The 23,153-nt window shown below is 38.5% G+C and overlaps 1 long non-coding RNA gene across 1 annotated transcript; it reads left to right on the top strand.

Annotated features, from left to right (window-relative positions):
• Window positions 1-3,997: 3,997 nt before the first annotated feature.
• LOC122726561 lies at window positions 3,998-19,986 on the top strand. The gene is made up of 4 exons (XR_006352799.1): window positions 3,998-4,128; window positions 16,854-16,943; window positions 19,151-19,336; window positions 19,650-19,986. It is a non-coding gene; the product is annotated as an uncharacterized LOC122726561 (long non-coding RNA).
• The last annotated feature ends 3,167 nt before the right edge of the window (window positions 19,987-23,153 follow it).

Raw genomic sequence — 23,153 nt, forward strand, 5'->3', positions numbered from 1 at the left:
TGTCTCAAGTGGCAAGAAAACCAAGTGGAGGATAATCCTAAGAATGGCCCTCCCCACCCCCTGAAAAGGAAACCAGCCCAGACTATTAATTGATCAGTCAATATACATTTTACTGCCTACTGTGTGCCAGGTCTTATACTAAGTTTGGTATACACAAGTACAAAAGAATTTTTTAAAAAATCTACTCTCAATGAGCTTTCAGAAAACAGGTACCATTCCTATGGTTGCCTACAACAAATGACCAACAACTTTGATCAACTTTTGAGAATTTTTTAGGAGTCTTCACAATGAACTTTTTAAGTATTTACATGCTTTGAATCATTGTTATCACTAACACAAATTTAAATGGGGAGAGAACTAGGAATTAGAAGAGCTGGGGTCAAGCCTAGGTTCTGACAATAACTGTAAGAGTTTGGACAACTCAAGTTACCCCTCCTGGCCCTATTTTGCTCACCTGTAAAATGGGCAAGTAATCTAACCTCTTAGTGCCCCCAGGGAACTCTAGGACTAAATTGCAAAACAGGTGCTGACCTGCATTTGGTAGAAGGAGTTTCCTCATTAGGAATTCTCAATACCCATGTAAACAAAGGTACAGTCAAAACAAAACAAAAAACTGGGAAAATAATACATGCTGGTTATCCTAAAGAGTTATTATGAGGAAAGCACTTTGTAAATGTTAAAGCCTTATATGAATAAATGTGATCCATAAGAATAGACAAAACAGTGGCATACTGAAATATTATTTTGATATACTGAAACTTTGGGAAATTTCTTTTGTGGCTTTGAAAGACAGTAATAAGTTCTCTTATTCTGGGGTTGAGATAGGTAGTGATGGAGAGAGGCTTATTTAGAGTCTGAGCTAAGGGTCCTGACTACTTTGAAGGACCCTAAGTGATTCTATGAATCTGGGCGGGTCAATTTGAGTGAATCTCCTTGTCAATCCACCTGGGTTCAAATCCTCTATCTTCTTACGGTCCTTATGGTCTTGATCAGACAAGACAATTAACCTCTTGGAGCCCCATTTTCCTTCTCTGATGTGAGGTTTTTTTAAATTTATTTTTAAAAAATCATTCATTTATTTATTTAGTTTTAGTTTTCAACATTTGTTTTCATAAGATTTCGAGTTTCAGTTTTTTCTCCCTCCTTCCCTTCCCTCCCCCCTACCCAAGACAGAAAGTAATCTGATATATAAGAAAGCAACCTTATACATGTGCAATCACATTCAACATATTTCCGCATTCGTCACATAGTGAAAGAAGAATCAGAACAAAAGGGGAAAATCTCAAAAAAGAAAAAAAAAAGTAGAAACAGTATGGTTCAATCTGCATCTAGATTCTACAGTTCTTTTTTCTGGATGTGGAGAGCATTTTCCATAATGAATCCTTTGGAATTGCCTTGGATCAGTGCACTGCTGAAAAGAGTTAAGTCTATCACAGTTGATCACACAACATTGCTCTTACTGTGTACAATGTTCTCCTGGCTCTGTTCACTTCTCTGAGCATCAGTCCACTTAAGTCTTTCAGGTTTTTCTGAAATCTGCCTGCTCATCATTTCTTTTTTTTTTTTTAATATTCATAGCCATTTATTTGTAACAGATCAAAACTTGGAACAACTTATACGTCCAACAGTTATGTATTCATTTTTTTCTGATAAAAGTATTTTATTTTTTTCCAGTTACATGTAAAGATAGTTCTCAACATTTGTTTATACAAGCTTTCCAATTTCAGATTTTTCTCCCTCCTTCTCCCCCCCCCTTCCCTAGACAGCAGGCAATCTGACATAGGTTTTATATATATATATATGTGTGTGTGTGTATGTATATATATGTATGTATATGTATATATATATATAATAACATTAAACATATTTCTGCATTAGTCATGTTATAAGAGAAGAATCAGAGCAATGAGGAAAAACCTCAAAATAGAAAAACAACAGCACCAAAAACAAAAGAAATAGTATGGTTCAATCAGCATCTATACTCCACAGTTCTTTTTTTTTTCTCTGGATTTGGAGATCCCCTTCCATCATGAGTCCCCTGGAACTCTCCTGTACCATTGCATTGGTGAGAAGAATATAGTCCATTACAGTAGATCGACACACAATGTTGATGATACTGTGTACAATGTTCTTCTGGTTCTGCTCATCTCACTCATCATCAGTTCATGCAAGTCCTTCCAGGTTTCTCTGAACTCCTCCTGCTCATTGTTTCTTACAGCACAATAGAACTCCATTATTTTCATATACCACAACTTGTTTAGCCATTCCCCAGTTGATGGGCATCCCCTCGATTTCCAATTCTTTGCTACCACAAAGAGACCTGCTATAAATATTTTTGTACGTGTGGGTTCTGACATATGTTTTAAAATCTTCCCTACTTGTCTCAGAGGGTTATCATAAAACTAAAAAAAAAGAGAATATGTGAAAGCATTTTGTAAATTGTAAAGCTCTATAACTATACCTACACATGTATATGTACATATATATATATATATATATACACCATGTATCAAAAATTATATGGTGTATGATTTATTGGTTATCAGAGATAGGGTATGAAAACAAAGCTAGGACTTCCCAGAAGCTAAATAATACAGATCATGTATTAAATAATATAGAATATTGTATAGCTCATGATAGTGTTATAGGCCATGATAATATTATATGATCTATATAAACTACCTTGATAAGAATCAGAGGCAGTATGTTGTGGTCAAGAGGACCTGGGTTCAAGTCCTGCCCTTTTATATAATATTGCCTTTGTGAATCTAAACAAGTCCCTTATATCTGTCAGTGCCCCCAGGCAACTTTCTAAAACTATAGGTTGAAGAGAAGGTGTACATATGTGTATGTCTATCTCATTTGATCCTCATAACAACCTTTGGAAGTAGGTGCTAGTATTATCTCCATTTTATAGATGAGTAAACTGAGGCAAACAAAGGCAAAGAAGTTATTAAACAAGGTGTTTAATAACTTCTTTTTTATTGATTTAGATGGCTAGATCAGTGAAGTGTCCACATGGAAAGTTCCCCATGGGGCAGCTGGGTGGTACAGTGGATAGAGCACTTATCCTGGAATCAGGAGGACCTGAGTTCAGATCCAGCCTCAGTCATTTACTAGCTGTGTGATCCTGGGCAAGTGACTTAACCTAGATTGCCTCCAGAAAGAAAGAAAGAAAAGAAAAGAAAAAACAAAACCTTGTGATTCCATGGATACAAGTCAAAAGTCAATGCAAGGGGCAGCTAGATGGCACAGTGGATAGAGCACCGGCCCTGGAGTCAGGAGTACCTGAGTTCAAATCCGGCCTCAGACACTTAATACTTAACTAGCTGTGTGACCCTGGGCAAGTCACTTAACCCCAATTGCCTCACTAAAAAAAAAAAAAGTCAATGCAGTTAAGATGAACATCACTTATTCTCACCTAATAGAACTAAACCACTGACATCAATCATAGACCTGCAGAAAAGATGTTGACAAGTAAATAAATGGTAGGACAGAAGGAAAGCTAATGGCACATGAGACAGCTATCATTTAGCATTCTTACTAACTGATGGACATGTTTCTGAATGTCACTTGAGAAATGTTGTTTCAACAGGGGTCTTTGTAAATTGCTCTCTGTAATGCTTAAAACTTCATATGTTTTGTGAAGGGATAGCTTTAATCGATTTCTTACTTGCATTAGATTGAATTCTTCCATAAAGGGGAGAGGTAAAAGTCAGGAAGACCTGAATTAAAATTTGGCCTCAGACACTTACTAGCTCTGTGACCCTGGGCAAGTCATTTAACCCTGGTTGCCTCAGTTTCCTCATCTGTGAAATGAGCTAGAGAAGGAAATGGCAAATCACTGAAGTACTTTGCCGAGAAAGTTCCAAAACAAGGTCACGAAGAGTCGGACGTGACTGAAAATGACTGAACAACAACAAAAATCCAGATATGTCCTTGAAAGCCCTCAGCAGTGTTTGCAGAAAGAAGCTGAACTCTGATCAGTGCAGCGACTAAACACTCTAGGAGGAGGATGATTAAGCTCGTGCTCCCCACCTCTTGGCAAAAGTGGTGTACAGGATGAGGCACACGTTTGCCGACACAGCTAACAAGAAGATCTTCTCTGCTTGATCATACTTATTGGTTGTAAGTGAAAGCTTTGGGGGGAAGAGAGATTAATGGAGTGGGAGTAGTAATGGTGATACCAAAAGAAAAAGAAAAAGAGGGGAGTCTAAGAAACATTTTAAAACTACATAGAAGAAAACAGAAGGAGGTTCAGAAGGGGATGCAGAGGAGCAGGGCTGTGTTGGTACTACCACGTTCATTTTAATATATGCTTTTTTTTTTTTTAAAGCAGAATGTAATGAAGACTCATGCTTTCACATACTATATGGAAGTGTTTGTGTTTTTCAATATTTGTTAAGTTCATCAAAAAAAAAAGGATTTTTTTTTTTAAAGAGAAGTTAAGGCGGATTTCAGAGAAACCTGGAAGGACTTGCATGAACTGATGATGAGTGAGATGAGCAGGACTAGGAGAACATTGTACACAGTATCAACAACATTATGTCTTGATCAACTGTGATACACTTGACTCTTCTCGGCAATACAATGGTCCAAGATAGTTCCAAAGGACTCATGATGGAAAATGCTCTCCAAATCCAGAAAAAAAGAACTGTGGAATCTAGATGCAGATTGAACCATACTATTTCTACTTTTGTTTTTGTTTTTTGAGGTTTTTCCCTTTTGCTCTGATTCTTCTTTCACAGCATGACTAATGCAGAAATATATTTAATGTGATTGTACATATATAACCTATATCAGATTGCTTGCTGTCTTGGGGAGGGGAAAGGGAAGGGAGGGAGAAAAATTTGAAACCAGAAATCTTATAAAAACAAATGTTGAAAACTATCTCTACATGTAACTAGAAAATAATAAAATACTTTTATGATTAAAAAAAAGAGAGAGAAGTTGAATTCCCCCAGATTCCATCCGGGAAGTCCCATTAGATCACATAGACAACCACAGCTGATTTCAGCTTGAGCAATGCAGTAATGTGGTAAGTTCCCTACACTTCATTCTGCCCTAGGGAGATGAGATTACCTTCACCACTCCAAGCCCCCAAGGGTTCCGGTTATTTATAGTTGCCTGCTCTGACCTAACAGGTCAGATGGGATAACACAACATCCCAAGTCAGTTAAAAAAAAATCCACAGAAGCAAAAACAAAACTAATAAATGGCAAGAGCTTTTGTTGTGGGTTTGAATCATAAAAAATATTTGTTCTGGAATGTACCTTCTTCTTGTTCAGTTGTTTCCAGTCATGTCTAACTCTTCATGACCCCATTTGGGGTTTTCTTGGCAAAGATTCTGGAGTGGTTTGCTATTTCCTTCTACAGTTCATTTGACAGATGAGGAAACTGAAGCAAACAAGGTTAGGGTTAAGTGACTTGTCCAGGGTCACACAAGCTAGAAAGTGTCTGAGGACAAATTGAATTTAAGAAAATGAGTCTTCCTGTCTCTAGGCCCAGCACTCAATCCACTTTGTCACCTAGCTGCCCTGGAATGTACCTTTGAGAGCTCCTAATTCACTGGACATATACAAAAAACTGAGGCCTAGGGAGAGGAAGAAGCACCTGGGACAAAAATTTAGGATTCCTGCACTCAGGTTTGTTTGTTTTTTTCTTTTATTACATTGTCACTCCTTTACAATACCAAAAAGATTAAATTATGTATCACTTTTTATTGATCCTAGTTAAAATTAATTGATTTTGTTCTGTTACTGCTTAAGTCATAATTGTCTTTGAACTTAATTCAGAAATTCAGTAGGCCTGAAATGAGTTAAATCCAGTTCTCTGGCTAATCACTGTTCTCTTCTTGCCTCAAGGAATTCTACTGTCTTAAAGGGATTCAAGTAGATACCAGGAAGTCTGGTCCTATGTCTTTACAACACCAAGCTATCCTTTGGAGTGCTATCTGGTTTACTTTCCAAAAAAATCTGGCCCAATATCTTTTTTTGGGGGGAGAGGGGAGGTAATGAGGGTTAAGTGACTTGCCCAGGGTCACACAGCTAGTATGTGTCAAGTATCTGAGGCCAGATTTGAACTCAGGTCTTCCTGAATCCAGGGCCGGTGCTTTATCCACTGCACCACCTAGCTGCCCCCTGGCCTAATATCTTTTGACCTTGCCTCAAATAATGAACTTTTCTTAGTGACAGGAGGAAAGGAAAGAGCTGTTACTAACCCTTCTTCTTCAACTTCTAATCAATCATACTATTGCCCTCACCTCAGCTATGTAGCCAATCATGTTGTCCTCAACCCCATGTCATCTACCCTGTTCTGTTCTTTGTTCTAACCTTATAAAAATGAGTTAAATCTTCATTTTGGGGCCTTTGTCTAGAAAGAGGCAAGCCATTGACTCCTTTTTTTTTTAATTTTCATATAAGGTATTTTATTTTTTCCATTACATGTAAAGATAGTTCTCAACTTTTGTTTATATAAGCTTTACAATTTCAGATTTTTCTCCCTCCCTCCCCTCCCTCCCCCCTTCCCTAGACAGCAGGTAATCTGATATAGGTTATATATATATATAGATATCCATATAGATATATAGATATATATACACACATATATATACACATAACATTAATCCTCTTTCTGCATTAATCCTGTTACAAGAGAAAAAATCAGAGCAGTGATGCAAAACCTCAAAATAGAAAAAAAAACCAACAGCACCCAAAACAAAAGAAATAGTATGGTTCAATCAGCATCTATACTCCACAGTTCTTTTTTTTTTTTCTTGGATTTGGAGATCCTCTTCTATCACAAGTTCCCTGGAACTCTTCTGTACCATTGCATTGGTGAGAAGAATATAGTCCATCACAGTAGGTCAACACTCAATGTTGATGATACTGTGTACAATGTTCTTCTGGTTCTGCTCATCTCACTCATCATCAGCTCACGTAAGACCCTCCAGGTTTCTCTGAACTCCTCCTGCTCATCATTTCTTACAGCACAATAGTATTCCATTGTATTCATATACCACAACTTGTCCAGCCATTCCCCAATTGATGGGCACCCCCTCAACTTCCAATTCCTTGCTACCACGTAAAGAGCAGCTATAAATATTTTTGTACATGTGGGTCCCTTTCCCCCTTCCATGATTTCTTTGGGCAAAAGACTTAAAAGTGGAATTTCTGGGTCAAAGGGTATGCACAGCTTTATTGTCCTTTGGGCATAATTCCAAATTGCTCTCCAGAATGGTTGGATCAGTTCACAGCTCCACCAACAATGCATTAGTGTTCCAATTTTCCCACAGCTTCTCCAACATTTATTATCTTCCTTTTTTGTCATTTTAGCCAATCTGATAGGTGTCAGGTGGTACCTCAGAGTTGTTTTAATTTGCATCTCTCTAATCATTAGAGATTTAGAGCATTTTTTCATATGGGAATAGATAGCTTTGGTTTCTTCATCAGAAAACTGCCTGTTCATATCCTTTGACCATTTCTCAATTGGGGAACATTGACTCCTTTTTCAATAGATTCAGTGCCATATTAATAAACTATTTTCTTGCTCAGAGAGAATATGCCCCAATTTACCTTTTTGTTGCATTTCACTCGCAATAATACTTTTGTAGATTTCTCTAAATGATTCTTTTTTTTTTTTTTAGTGAGGCAATTGGGGTTAAGTGACTTGCCCAGGGTCACACAGCTAGTAAGTGTTAAGTGTCTGAGGCCGGATTTGAACTCAGGTACTCCTGACTCCAGGGCCAGTGCTCTATCCACTGCGCCATCTAGCTGCCCCTCTCTAAATGATTCTTAAACAAAAATAACATCTTTCAGGACTTTTATTCATTTAACAAAAAAGCACAACTAAAATAAAATGTTATTGATATCTTTTTTAAAAAGTATTTTATTATTTTCCAGTTACATATAAGGATAGTTTTCAACATTTGTTTTCACAGGATTTTTAGTTCCAAATTTTTCTCCCACCCTCCCTTCCCTCCCTCCTCCCCAAGATGAAAAGCAGTCTGATATAAGTTGTATACGTATAATCACATTAAACATATTTCTACATTAGTCATCTTATGAAAGAAGAATCAGAGCACAATGGAAAAACCTCAAAAAAGAAGGGAAAAAACAGTCCAAAAGTAAAAACAGTTTGGTTCAATATGCATTCATAATTCACAGTTCTTTTTTCTAGATGTTGAGAACATTTTCTATCTTGAGTTCTTTGAAACTGTTTTGGATCATTGCACTGCTGAGAAGAGCCAAGTCTATCACCATTGTTCTTTATATGATGTTGCTGGTATTGTGTACAATGCTCTCCTGGTTCTGCTCCTCTCAGTCAGCATCAGTTCATGTAAGTCCTTCCAGGTTTCTCTGAACTCCTCCTGCTCATCGTTTCTTATAGCACAATAGTATTCCATTACATTCATACACCACAACTTGTTTAACCATTCTCCTATTGATGGGCATTCCCTTGATTTCCAGTTTTTTGCCACCACAAAGAGAGCTGCTATAAATATTTTTGTACATGTGGGTCCTTTTTCCTTTTCTATGGTCTCTTTGGGATACAGACCTAGCAGTGGTACCACTGGGTCAGCGGGTATGAACAATCCCATAACCCTTTGGGCATGGTTCCAAATTGCTCTCCAGAATGGTTGGATCAGTTCACAGCTCCACCAACAATGCATTAGTGTTCCAATTTTTCCACAGCTTCTCCAACATTTATTATTTTCCTTTTTTGTCATATTAGCCAATCTGATAGGTGTGAGATGGTACCTCAGAGTTGTTTTAATTTGCATTTCTCTGATCAATAGTGATTTAGAGCATTTTTTCATATGGCAATAGATAGCTTTGACTTCTTCATAAGAAAACTGCCTGTTCATATCCTTTGACCATTTCTCAATTGAGAAATGACTTACACTCTTATAAATTTGATTTAGTTCCCAATATATTTTAGAAATGAGGCCTTTATCAGAAATGCTGGCTGTAAAAATTGTTTCCCACTTTTCTGCCTCCCTTATAATTTTGGCTGCATTGCTTCTGTTCCTACAAAACCTTTTTAATTTAATGTAATCAAAGTCTTCCATCTTGCATTTCATAATATTCTCTATCTCTTGTTTGGACATAAATTGTTTTCCTCTCCATAGATCTGAGAGGTAAACTATTCCTTCCTCTCCTAATTTATCTATGGTATCACCCTTTATGTCTAAATCTTGAGCCCATTTTGACCTTATTTTTATATAAGGTGTAAGATGTTGGTCTATGCCTAGTTTTTGCCATACTATCTTCCAGTTTTCATCAAATACTGAGTTCCTATCCCAGAAGCTGGAGTCTTTGGGTTTATCAAACAGTATATTAGTATAGTCATTTACACTGTGTCTCCTGTGCCTAACCTATTCTGTTGATCTACCACATTTATTTCTTAGCCAGTACCAAATAGTTTTGATGACTGCTGCTTTATAGTATAGCTTCAAATTTGGTATGGCCAGCCCACCTTCTGTGTATTTTTTTCATTAGTTACCTTGATATTCTTGACTTTGTTTTTACAGATGAATTTTATTATTATTTTTTCTAGCTCTATAAAATAATTTTTAGGTAGTCTGATTGGTATGGCACTGAATAGATACATTAATTTAGGTAGAATTGTCATTTTTATTAAATTAGCTCGGCCTACCCATTAGCAACTGATATTTTTCCAATTACACAGATCTGATTTTATTTGTGTGAAGTGTTTTTCAATTGTGTTCATAGAGGGGGCAGCTAGATGATGCAGTGGATAAAGCACTGGCCCTGGATTCAGGAGGAACAGAGTTCAAATCTGACCTCAGACACTTAAGACTCACTAGCTGTGTGACCCTGGGCAAGTCACTTAACCCTCATTGCCCTACCAAAAAAAAAAGATAATTGTGTTCATAGAGTTCCTGGGTTTGTTTTGGCAGGTAGACTCCCAAGTACTTTATATTGTCTACCGTTACTTTAAATGGAATTTCTCTATCTCTTGCTGCTGAGCTTTGTTGGTCATGTATAGAAATGCTGATAATTTATGTGGGTTTATTGCATATTCTCCAACTTTCCTAAAGTTGTTCATTGTTTCAAACAGCTTTTTAGTTGATTCTTTAGGTTTCTCTAAGTATAATTATATAAGTATGAGTATATCATCTGCAAAGAGTGAAAGTTTTGTTTCCTTCTTGCCTATTCTAATTCTTTTAATTCCTTTTTCTTCTCTTATTGCTATAGCCAGCATTTCTAGTACAATATTAAATAATAGAGGTGATAATGGACATCCCTGTTTCACCCCGATCTTATTGGGAATGCCTCTAACTTATCCCCGTTACATATGTTTGCTGATGGTTTTAGGTAGATACTGCTTATTATTTTAAGGAAAGCCCTACCTATTCCTATGTTTTCTAGTGTTTTTAATAGGAATGAGTGCTGTATTTTGTCAAAAGCTTTCTCTGCACCTATTGAGATAATCATATGTTTTGGTTAGTTTTGTTATTGATGTGGTTGATTATATTAATAGTTTTTCTAATGTTGAACCAGCCTTGCATTCCTGGTATAAATCACACCTGGTCATAGTGTATTATCCTGGTGACCACTTGCTGTAATCTCCTTGCTAATATTTTATTTAAGATTTTTGCATCGATATTCATTAGAGAAATTGGTCTGTAATTTTCTTTCTCTGTTTTGGCTCTGCCTGGTTTAGGTATCAACACCATATTTGTGTCATAAAATGAATATGGCAGGACTCCTTCTTCACCCATTTTTCCAAATAGTTTGTATAGTATATAATTGTTCTTTAAATGTTTGGTAGAATTCACTTGTAAACTCATCTGGCCCTGGAGATTTTTTCTTAGATTTTCTTAGATTTCTTAGATTCTTTCATTGATGACTTGTTCAATTTCTTTTTCTAAAATGGGCCTATATAAGGATTTTATTTCCTCTTCAGTTAGCCTGTACAATTTGTATTTTTGTAAATATTCATCCATTTCATTTAGATTGTCAAATTTATTGGCATACAGTTGGGCAAAATAGCTTCTAAGTATTGCTTTAATTTCCAATTCATTGGTGGTGAAATCACCCCTTTCATTTTTTATACTGGTAATTTGGTTTTCTTCTTTCTTCTTTTTTTTTTAATCAAATAAACCAAAGGTTTATCTATTTTATTGTGTTTTTTTTCATAAAACCAGCTCCTAGTTTTATTGATTAATTCTATAGTTTTCTTGCTTTCAATTTCATTAATTTCTCCTTTGATTTTCAGGATTTCCATTTAGTATTTAACTGGGAATTTAAAAAATTGTTCTTTTTCTAGCTTTTTTAGTTGCATGCCCAATTCATTGATCTCCTCTTTTTTTTATTCATGTAAACATTTAAAGATATAAAATTTCCCCTAAGCACTGCTTTGGCTGCATCCCATAGGTTTTGATATGTTGTCTCATTATTGTCATTCTCTTGGATGAAGTTACTGATTGTTTCTACGATTTGTTGTTCGACCCACTCATTCTTTAGGATGAGATTGTTTAGTTTCCAATTAATTGTCAGTCTTCCTTTCCATGGCTCTTTATTACATGTAATTTTTATTGCATCATGATCTGAGAAGGATGTATTTACTATTTCTGCCTTTCTACATTTGACCATGAGGGTTTTGTGCCTTAATACACGGTCAGTTTTTGAGTATGTTCCATGTACTGCTGAGAAAAAGGTATATTCTTTCTATCCCCATTCAGTTTTCTCTAGAGATCTATCATAACTAACTTTTCTAATATTCTATTCACCTCTTTAGCTTCTTTCTTATTTTGTGGTTAGATTTATCTAATTCTGAGAGGGGAAGGTTCAGATCCCCCACTAGTATAGTTTTGCTGTTTCCTCTTGTAACATTTAATTTCTCCCCTAAGAATTTGGATGCTATACCACTTGGTGCATACATGTTTAGTATTGATATTACTTCATTATCCATCATACCTTTTAGCAAGATGTAGTTTCCTTCCTTATCTCTTTTAATTATATCTATTTTTGCTTTTTCTTTGATATAAGTATTGCTACCCCTGCTTTTTTTACATCAGCTGAAGCATAATATATTCTGCTCCAACCTTTTACCTTTACTTTGTGTGTAGCTCTCTGCTTCAAATGTGTTTCTTGTAAACAACATATTGTAGAATTTTTATTTTTAATCCACTCTGCTATTCGCTTCTGTTTTATGGGAGAGTTCATCCCATTCACATTCAGTTAAGATTATTAACTGTTTATTTCCCTCCATCCTCTTTTCCCCTTTGTTTGTACTCTTTTTTCCCTTCTTTCACCTTATGCCTCTTGACCAGTGTTTTGCTTCTGACCACTGCCTCCCTCGATCTGCCCTCCCTCTTATCAACTGCCCTTCCTTTTCTTGCCCCCCCAACAACACCCCCCCCTCCCCATTTCTTGTTCATGTTGTAGCCTATTTTTAAACTTATAAAATTGAAGTCTGGTCCTGGGGCATAGGGATCACTGTTGCAAGTTTCTTACTGCTCTCAGCTGCACCACTCTCAGCTGTGTAGAATTGCAGCTGTGCTGAGCTGCCCCCACCTTTCACCCAGGTGAGACAGACCTTTCCTGAAGTCTTCTAAATTATCTCAAGTAGGAGGATTGTGTCTCTGTCTTTTTGTAGGTTCTGTAGTTCCAGAATCTGTTTAGAGGCTTGATTTAATGTTGTTTTTGAGGGAAACATGGGAAAGTTCAGGCAACTTCCTGGCTTCTCTCTGCCATCCTGGTGCCACCCCCCCCTCCCCAATTTGATATCTTTTTTTACACTACCAAAATTTCTCCCAGACTATTGTGGGGCAGCTAGGTGGCGCAGTGGATAGAGCACCCGCCATGAATTCAGGAGGACCTGAGTTCAAATTGGGCCTCAGACACTTAATACTTACTAGCTATGTGACCCTAGGTAAGTCATTTAACCCCAATTGCCTCACACACAAAAAAAGAGAGACTATTGTGTGGTAGTGAATTGGTCCAACCATTCTAGATATCAGTTTGGAAATATGAAAGAAAAGAGTCTAAACTGTTCATGCCTTTTTGGCCAATCAATCACAGTACAGGATATATCTCTCAAAGAGGTAAAAAACAGAAACAAAAATATTCATAGCAACAATCTTTAAGATAGTAATGTTATTGTTGTTTGTCCTTCATTCTCGAAGAGGGCCATGACATCTTGATGTCATGACTTGTGGTGAATTGGATTTAAGTGAGGGAGGTCTGTGCAAGGTCACCAACCTCACTCTCTCCTCCAGAGGTATCTGGATTCAGTATCAAGACACATATATTAGGACAACTGGAGATGGCCCTAGATGTTTAAGGCAATTGGGGTGAAGCAACCTGCCCAGTCACACAGCTAGTAAGTGTCTGAGGTGAGGTTTGAACTCGGGTCCTCTTGACTCCAGAGCCAGTGCTTTATCCACTGTGCCATGTAGCTGCCCCTACGATAGTAATGAATTGGAAAATGGATATCCAATGATTAGGGAAAGATTGAACAAACTGTAGTTATACAAAATATAATGGAATATTATTGTGCAGTAAGAAATCGCTATTATGAAGAATCCCAGAGACAAATGGGAAGATTTGTATGAACTGATGCAAAGTGAGAACCAAAAGAACAATTATGCATGACTACAACAATGTAAATTAATGTGCATGAAAAGAATGCTAAAAAGAAGTCAAATTCTGAACTACTGAAAAATCAGTAATCCTTCCTATTGAATGAATACAATGAAACAAATGAAGCATTTGTTAAGTGTTTACTTTGCAAAAAGCACTATGCTAAGAGCTGGAGATACAAATAGAAAATGAAGACAGTCCCTGCCCTCAAGGAGCTCACATTCTAATCAGGGAGACTACACTGATGGAAGTTTCAGCTGCAAATCATCTAGAAAAATCCCATAGTCCTCAGGGAGCAGCAGCAAAGTGAATAGTAATATATCTTCTTTCATGTCACTTTCATTGATACAATCATATCTTTTTTTTTTTTTTGGTGAGGCAATGAGGGTTAAGTGACTTGCCCAGGGTCACACAGCTAGTAAGTGTCAAGTATCTGAGGTCAGATTTGAACTCAGGTCCTCCTGAATCCAGGGTTCGTGCTTTATCCACTGCGCCACCTAGCTGCCCCATCTTTTTTTTTTTTTTAAATAGTGAATCATTTGACTGATGGCAACAACTTTCTTTTCTGAGTCTTCAGTAGATGTGGCTGGAGCACCTGTAGGAGTAAGTGCCATGCTACATCTCCACAAGGATGACGGCTAAATCAGCCAATTAACTAATTAATATTAAACTAATTAATGTGCCAGACCGAAAAATTCTGGGAATGAAGAAAGATGTAGAACAGCTCCTGCTCTCATAAGCTTACAGTCTAATGACTGGGAGCACTGGGCCAGAAGCATTGATGTTTGCCAAGGCTCTTGGCTTTAGCGTCCTGGGCTGTCTCCATCCAGGTCTGAGGGGAAATAGTGGTCAAAATGGTGACTCAACATTGTGATGGCAGCAGAGACAACACAGCTCCCTGCTCCATTCTTTCCTGGCATACACTGCTTCCTTGTCACCCCCTCAATGTGCCTTGCTGCTTCTGGTAGGCCGGCTTGCCTGCCCTGTGTTTGGCAGTTGGTTGACAGTTAATTGGTGGGAATCTTGACTGGCTCCTTTTCAACAGGAGTTGCCTCCCCAGATGATGATTATGAGAGGTGGGCTAGAAGCGAACCAGGGGGTGGATGGATGGGGTGCCATCACTCCCAGAGATCCATCTGCAGGCCTGTTGGCGGCAGTTGGTCAGCACTGGGGCTGCTGATGGTGAGCAAGCCATCATTGATGGTTCTGGGGATTGGGTTGGAAGCAGGCCTGGTGAGGATTTTGGGGTGGCACAGGCCGGGGGAGACACGGCTATTCCTAAAGCTCATTGTCTCAGGGTCCTAGACATTGTCTGTCAGGGTCCGAGTCCATCTCAGTGGACAAAGTGGTGCTGGTGTCGTGACTCATCTGGTATATACTACCCCCTGTCTCTGTATGGGTGGGGGTGGTGTTTGCTGCTTCAGCTAGGCTGGGTTACTTGCCTGAGTTATGTGTGGCAGTTGGTTGGCAGTTGATACAAATGACTCCCTCATTCTCTACAGGAATTGCCTCCTTGGACAATGGTTGTGAGGACTGGGATAGAACCCAGGACCAGTGGTCTGAGGGGATGATATTTATATATAGGAAGCCCTAAAGGAGAAGGAAGCCTTAAAGGAGAGATCCTTCTTTTTCTTTGTCAACGTCTGAACATAAAATGAAATATGCCAGGGCAGCTAGGTGGCTCAGAGCACCGGCCCTGGAGTCAGGAGGACCTGAGTTCAAATCCGGCCTCAGACACTTAACACTTACTAGCTGTGTGACCCTGGGCAAGTCACTTAACCCCAATTACCTCACTAAAAAAAAAGAAAGAAAGAAACATGCCTGTTTTATTGACAGAGAAACAGGATTACTAGGGCAGAATGTCTTATCAGATGGGGTCATTTTGAGGCTTTTTTTGGGGGGGGGCAATGGGGGTTAAGTTACTTGCCCAGGGTCACACAGCTAGTAAGTGTTAAGTGTCTGAGGCCGAGTTTGAACTCAGGTCCTCCTGAATCCAGGGCCGGTGCTCTATCCACTGCCCACCTAGCTGCCCCGAGGCATTTTTTGATGAACTATTTTTCTTTGTTACCAGGAAGGTTCACTTTGGATGTGGACATAGAATTATTTCCAGAAATGTGGAAACAAATGGCATTAGTCTAGCCCTTTTTTTAAAAAAAGAGTAAGGTAAACATTTTTTTAACCTTTGCTAATATAGACAAAAAAATAGCGTCCATATAAAGCTCAAACTCTAACCCTGGGCTTTAAGACTTTAAACATGAAATAAACTAACAGTCATCAGTATTTGCTAACCAAGGTACATCATGGGAAAAATAAACAGCTGTTGTCGATTATCAAGATAAGGAGAAAAAAATTTGGAATTCAAAATCTTATAAAAGGGGGAGGGAAGAGAGGGAGGGAGAAAAATTTAGAACTCAAAAAATTATAAAAAATGAATGTTGAAATCTATCTTTACATGTAACTGGAAAAAAATAAAATACTATTAAGATTGCAAAAAAGGATAAGAAATTGGCAACCACTCCTGCCAAAGGTCCCTTGAGGCAGAGAGGTCTTAGGAGGTGAAAATGGTAAAGTACAATAGAAAGAATACTGGATTCAGAAGCAGAGGACCTAGATTTGAATACCACCTTTGCCACTTAGTATTTTATCTCCCTGGGCCTCAGTTTCCTCATCTGTAAAAATCGAACAGTTGAACTAAATGACTTCTTTGTTTATTTGTTTATTTTTGTGGGGCAATGAGGGTTAAGTGACTTGCCCAGGGTCACACAGCTAGTAAGTGTCAAGTGTCTGAGACAAGATTTGAATTCAGGTCCTCCTGAATCCAGGGCTGGTGCTTTATCCACTGTGCCACCTAGCTGCCCCCTAAATGATTTTGAAAGTCTTTTCCAGCTAAGGATAGCCTCCGATACTAGTTGTATGACCCTGGGCAAGTCACTTAATGCTTTAACCACTGGGCCACCTAGCTGCCCCTGTTCTTGTTTTCTTAATAGGGGAGGGGGGGAAGTGGGAGAAAAAGAAAGTTGGATTTTTGTTTGAAAAAAAATTAAGAACTTTAATTGCAGGACTTCTGGAGGGAAAGAATAAAAATTTAATATTAAAGAATAAAATATTAAATGTTGAAAAAACACACTACCATTCTTTCCTTGGCCATTCTTTTCTATGCTCTTAATTAAAGTTCATGAAATCAGCCACCGCTGCTCAGTCCTATGTAACTAGTTTTCCCTACACATATTTTTTCAACAGGGTGTGGATGGCAAGGGTCTAGAGCTAAGCCCAGAAGACACCAATCCCGTAGTGTCCAGCTAAGCAGTTGAGGTCTGACAGATGTCACAGGTAAATTCAGATAAGGGATCAATTACATGAAAATCAGTTATCCAAATCAACAAGCATTTATTGTGTCTACAATGTGTGAGGCACAAGGCTGGGTGTGAAGGTTACAAACAGACCCTACCCTCCAGGAGTTTACTTTCTCTTGGCATTTACAATATGCAGACAGTAAGAATGTACAGGATAATTTGATAGAGAGACAATATCTAGCAGTGACTTGCCTTTTTTTTTTCTTTAAACAATATTATTAGTTACATGGAGCAGCTCTCTGCAAGGGAAAAAGGAAAGGCATACTGGGAAAATTTTTGACAGTTTAAAAAATATAGACAGGGTGGGCCAAAAGGCACAAAGAGGTCTGATGTTTTAATAACTTGTTTTTTTTTTTTTTTTTGCGGGGCAATGAAGGTTAAGTGACTTGCCCAGGGTCACAGCTAGTAAGTGTCAAGTGTCTGAGGCCGGATTTGAACTCAGGTCCTTCTGAATCCAGGGCCAGTGTTTTAATAACTTTTTGAAAATTTTTTTTCTTTATTTACTATCTATAGTTATTTCCTTTATATATTGTATTTGATGCTATGGTATTGTAAATTAAAAACAAAAATAAAGGAGTTATTGAAACACCTTCATGACTTCTGGCCCATTTGTACATATGTGTTTGTACATATATATATCAAGTAAAAAGTCATAAGAAGCAGGATCCAAAGAGGCTACCTAGAGGAATCACCTGGTCTGAATCTGGAAGGTAGCTTGGGAATATGAGGCAGAAGTGGGAAGCCTACATACAGGGACAGCCTGTGCCAAGGACCAGAGAAGGAACATTGAGTTCAAAGAACAAAATGGCTGAGGAAGGAGAGCACAAGAAGTCCCGAAAGGTAAACAGACTGCAGGCAGGTTGTAAAGGGCTTTAAAGGCAAAACAGAGGAATTTCTATTTTCTCCTATGGCTACTCTCCTAGGGAGTCACTTGGGCATCTTGAGCAGGGGAAGAGGGGGTTCAGACATAGGCTTTAGGAAGATTATTTTGGCAGCTGTGCCGAAGGATTGGAGAGGGATGAAGACTGGAAACTGAGAATCCAATTAGGAGGCTGTTGCCCTAATCCAGGCGAGAAGTGATGAGGATGGAACAGGATGAGTTCTAGAACCAACTGGGATGAAAGAGGTAGTCGAATAATACACTGAAAGTTAGAAAGGGGCCTCGGAATCTGGCACAAGAGAGCAATGGGCTTGAAGTCAGGAATACCTGAGTTCATTTACTCCTTGAATGACCCTGGAGAAGTCCCTTAACCTCCATCTGTCTCAGTTTTCTCAACTGTAAAATGGAGGAAAAGAATAGCAGGGTTGTTGTGAAGATTGAAGATATTTGTAAAGTACCTAGCACAATGCCCGACACATAGTAGGAGCTTAACAAATGGTTGTTTCTTTTCCTTCTGAAATCATTCACCCTCTTTGCAGTATTCCTATCACATGATCATCTAGTCTCTGCTTAAGACTTCAAGTAGTGGGGACTCACTCTCTCCCAAGGGCATCCCATTCCACTTTTGCACGACTCTTAATTGTCAGAAAGTGTTTCCTTAACTCCAAGCTAAAATCTGTCTCCCTGTAACTTTCACTAATTGGTCTTAGTTCTACCCTCTGAGGCCAATCATAGTAAATCGAATCCCTCTTCCACCGAATAATTTGTAATAGTTCACTCTTATTGGATAGAGTACAGGACATGTGGTCAGAAGACCTGTGTTCGAATCCAGCCTAAGATGATTACCAGGGGTTTGACCCAGGAAAGTCAATTCAACCTTTCTGTGCCTTGGTTTCCTCATCTATAAAGTGAGAATAATAATAACACCTATTTCACAGAGATATTGTGAGGATTGAATGAGTTAACATAACTTTGTAAACCACTAAGTGCTGAAAAGGTGGGTGGTGGGGAGGGAGAAAAGGTCTACCTACAGGCATGGTAAAATGCAGAGAGTCAGGAGTGGATCCAGAAGAGGAGTAAAGGAAAGCGTATGGCTGGCTTGGGCACCTCCTTGCAATGAAGGAGCTTGTGAGCATTTGATGAAAGAGAGTCAAACAGAAAGGCATGAAAGGCAAGATTGTATTAAAATCTACAGAGCTTTTTGGAGACAGAAGGATAAACAAATGTAAAAAAAAAAAAGCTTTCCTAGACTTAATTAGCGTTGGTTTATGCCAACCTAGCCAAACCTTTTGTTCTCCACACAGGTGCCAGCCAAGAAGGTTTGGGAGATGTCCTGTGCCAAGAGTGTGGTGGCCATCAAAAACCATTTGTATTCACCAGAAGAGGCTGAACATACAGTTTAACTCAGTACACTGTCCACAGGCTTGAGTTCTTGGCTGTGAAGTGTGTCATTGCTGAGGTCAGACTATGTTTACAGAACAAAATTCCAGGTATGGACTGGCATTTTAACTGCCGAGCTGGGTGCTGCTTGCCAGTTTTGGGCAACGGCAGTGGTCAACTATGATTTCAGCTTACACTCCAAGCCTGGGAAGATTAATATGGATATAGATGCTTTATCTAGAATGCCACATGACAGTGGAGCTCTAGTGATACCAGAAGGAAGTGTGAGAGTTATTTGTGATGCCCAAGGAGTTGGATTGTAACCAAGTAGAAGTATAGCTGAGTGCTTGGGACTTCCACGAGACAATATGCCAAAACACGTATATGAACCTTGTCTCACTGAACCAATGTTACTTGCCGCAGGTATCTGTGGATGACAGGAAACAAGAAGAAATGACTGATATACCAAGAGAAGTGATACAAGCCAAAAAGCAAGGAAGTCATGTTCAGATCCCCAAGTTCCAGTGCTGAGAAGGAACTCTGCTGTTGAGACAATGGAAGAAGTTGAGGCTGTCCAATACATCACTGTTCTGGATTTTGACTGTGATCACTTACGTGGAACCAAGAAGCAGTTAGTGCTGACCAGAGCCTATTTGCATGGCCATAAAAGCCCTCCTTAGTGACTTTGGATACATAAGTTTTAAAAAAAATTACTCTATAGCCTTTTTTTTTTTTACTTTTTCTTTTCTTTTTTTTTTTTTTGTGGGGCAATTAGGGTTAAGTGACTTGCCCAGGGTCACACAGCTAGTAAGTGTCAAGTGTCTGAGGCTGGATTTGAACTCAGGTACTCCTGAATCCAGGGCCAGCGCTTTAACCACTGCACCATCTAGTTGCCCCTATAGCTTTTAAGAAACAGACTTTTAGTGGCCCAAGATGGCTGCAGATATCACCAAGAAGTGAGAAATTTGTGCCTGATGTGTAAAAAATAAAGCATTGCCAAATCATGCTACATATTTGGAAAATATAAGTATTAGTGACCTCTGGAACTTATTTACAAGGACTTTTTGTCTCTGGAAAAAGATAGTAAAACTATAATAATATAATAATTTTATAAAAATATAATCATCTTAGTGATGATTGTTTCACCAGGTATGTACAAGAATATCCAGCCAAGAACCAGAAAGCATCCATGATTGTTAAAGTGGGATAAGGAAAGTATTTCTCAGTGTATGGATTCTCTGCCAGGATCTGTTCTGCCCAAGGTAGACTCTTTGGGAAAAAGCTGCTCAACAAAATCTTGGCTTTGGTGGGTAACAAAATGTCTAAAAATATGCCTTGTCATCCACAAGGAGAACCACAGCTTGAGCATTTCCACCACAAACTGTGAATACGTTGGAAATTCTGAGGCCAGAACAAAAAACTCAGTGGCGTCAACATGTTCTTTCTAGTACCCACATACAATTCCATCAGGAATGACGCCAGAGACTTTATACCATACTTGTTCATGTTGAAGCGAGAGTCACATCTACCTGTTATTTTTGGAGATCCAGATACAAGAGGAGGTGTCAGTGCCCCCCCACTCCATACATAGCTTAGTTGAGAGAAGCTACCAATTAACCATTGTTTCAATTCAGAAAAGCATGTCCCAAGAGTCTTAGTGCGGTTTTAAGTTTTAGTAGTCTAAAGAGTACACTAAGACTTTGGGGACATGCATAACTTCAGTAAAAGCATGTTCACGTTCCCATGAACAGCAATAATCATAAGCAAAGAAGAGCTAGCAAAACAAAGCTTATGTAACAGAAATAAAAAATGATAGAATAATAGAGTATATTGTCAAGACCTTCAACAAGATGGCAGAATCCTAATGAGAAACCTTGGCATTCAAAGGATTCACAATTTAGCTGAGCAATAGAAAACTAATAACTACTGATAGCTACCATTTACATAGTACTTTAAGGTTTGCAATATGATACATACATATATATGCGTGTGTGTGATTAAATGAGATGTTATATGCATAACATCTCATTTAATGGAAAATATTAAATAAAAATATAAAATTATACTATACATATTATTTTATTTAATCCTCATAACAACCTTGTGAGGTAGGTATTATTATCACCCCCATCTAATAGAAGCTGAGGAAGACAGAGGTTAAATGACTTGCCTAGGGTCACACAGCCTGTGTCTGAGGTGGTATTTGAACTTAGATCTTCCTGACTCCAGGGCTGGCACTGCACCTGTTGTACCAACTAGCTGCCTCTAAATTATTGATTGACTGGAGAGCTTGCCTGTTTCTGTTTCTGAGGATTGCCCTCAGAAAGTAGAGGGGCTCTATCATGACTATTTGCCACAACTGCCTGTCACCTGGAGACAAATTAGTTTGAATTTCTGGCAAATATGCAGAGAGAAATGGTGGTAACTCTCCTTGTTGAATGATGAGCAGAGACTGTCCACCAGTTGAACAAAGATTGTATTATATTACCCAGATATGTAGCTAGGTGGTACAGTGCATAGCGCATCGGTCTTGGAGTCAGGAAGATATGAGTTCAGATCTCCCCTCAGATACTTCTAAGCTATGTGACCCTGCGTGCCTCAGTTTCCTCAACTGTAAAAAACTTGCCATGTCAGTAAGGATCAAATAAGATCATATTAGTGAGCACTTTGGAAACCTTAAAGCCCTATATAAATGCTAGCTATTATTATCATATAGGTACTTAAAGTGGTTATTTTCAGTGGAAACTACATTACTACCACAAGACAGGGGGACCAAACCCAGAGGCAATTTTTTTCTTGCCTAGAATTGCTACTATAGAGACTCCTAGGTTAGAGATACACCCCATACAGCACAAACATCCTAACAGCCAACCTGTCCCTAATGTCAACCCAACAGGTATAGACAAGAGTCTACAATGATCCAAGGCTCCCCCATGGTCAGCCCCTACCATCTACTGGCTCAAGCATAAGAGAGAAATCAGCCAGTGAGAGACAAGAGACCAGTCACTAGACTCCCTTGTGATGTTATAGGTAGACCTGAAGAAATAGTTATAGGTGTGTATCCAGGTGACAGTATTAGAGACTACCCGTGTGAAGTATGTCTCGAATGTAACTATATGAGTTTTATTGTTTCACATTTGATTATATCTTTATAATTTCGCATTTTCATCTGACTGTTGTCTATTACGGTCATGCTTTTTTTTTTTTTTTAGTGAGGCAATTGGGGTTAAGTGACCTGCCCAGGGTCACACAGCCAGCAAGTGTCAAGTATCTGAGGCCGGACCTGAACTCAGGTCCTCCTGACTGCGCCACCCAGCTGCCCCATGCTTTTGTTTTATTGTTGATTTGCTTGCATGCCAATGTTTATAGTCATGCCATTTTTATATATTGATACAGCTAGCTGGCTTTGCTTTGTTGTTTATGATTACTGTTGGTACTATGAATATGTATATCCTGGAGCTATGCCTGCATAAGCAGCCGTTTCCTGTACTATGATCTGCATGTAACTTAGACATATTATCGCTGGAGTACCCTATGCAGTCATCTTTGTTTAGCGCTATGTATAGCGTATAAAGTTAATGTCCATTTCTTTTCTTTTTTCAATGAAGGATGGAGGGAAAATACCCTGTACTATTTAAAGTGCTGGTGTGTGAATGCTGTGGAATTACAGATTGCAAACTTACCCCAGCCAGTTTTTGCAAAAGAATGCCAAATGTTTCAGCCCATATTCCCCACTCCCAGGTAGGGATATCTCCTAAAGACAGCCATATATGTATGTGTGTGTGTGTGTGTGTGTGTGTGTATATATATATATATACATACACATATACATATACACATACACACATATGTATATATGTATATGTGTATATACATATATACACATATCTACACATACATACATAAATACATACATAAATACGGAGA

This window comes from Dromiciops gliroides, chromosome 4 (genome assembly GCF_019393635.1).
Source record: "Dromiciops gliroides isolate mDroGli1 chromosome 4, mDroGli1.pri, whole genome shotgun sequence".
NCBI classification, from domain to species: Eukaryota; Metazoa; Chordata; class Mammalia; order Microbiotheria; family Microbiotheriidae; genus Dromiciops; species Dromiciops gliroides.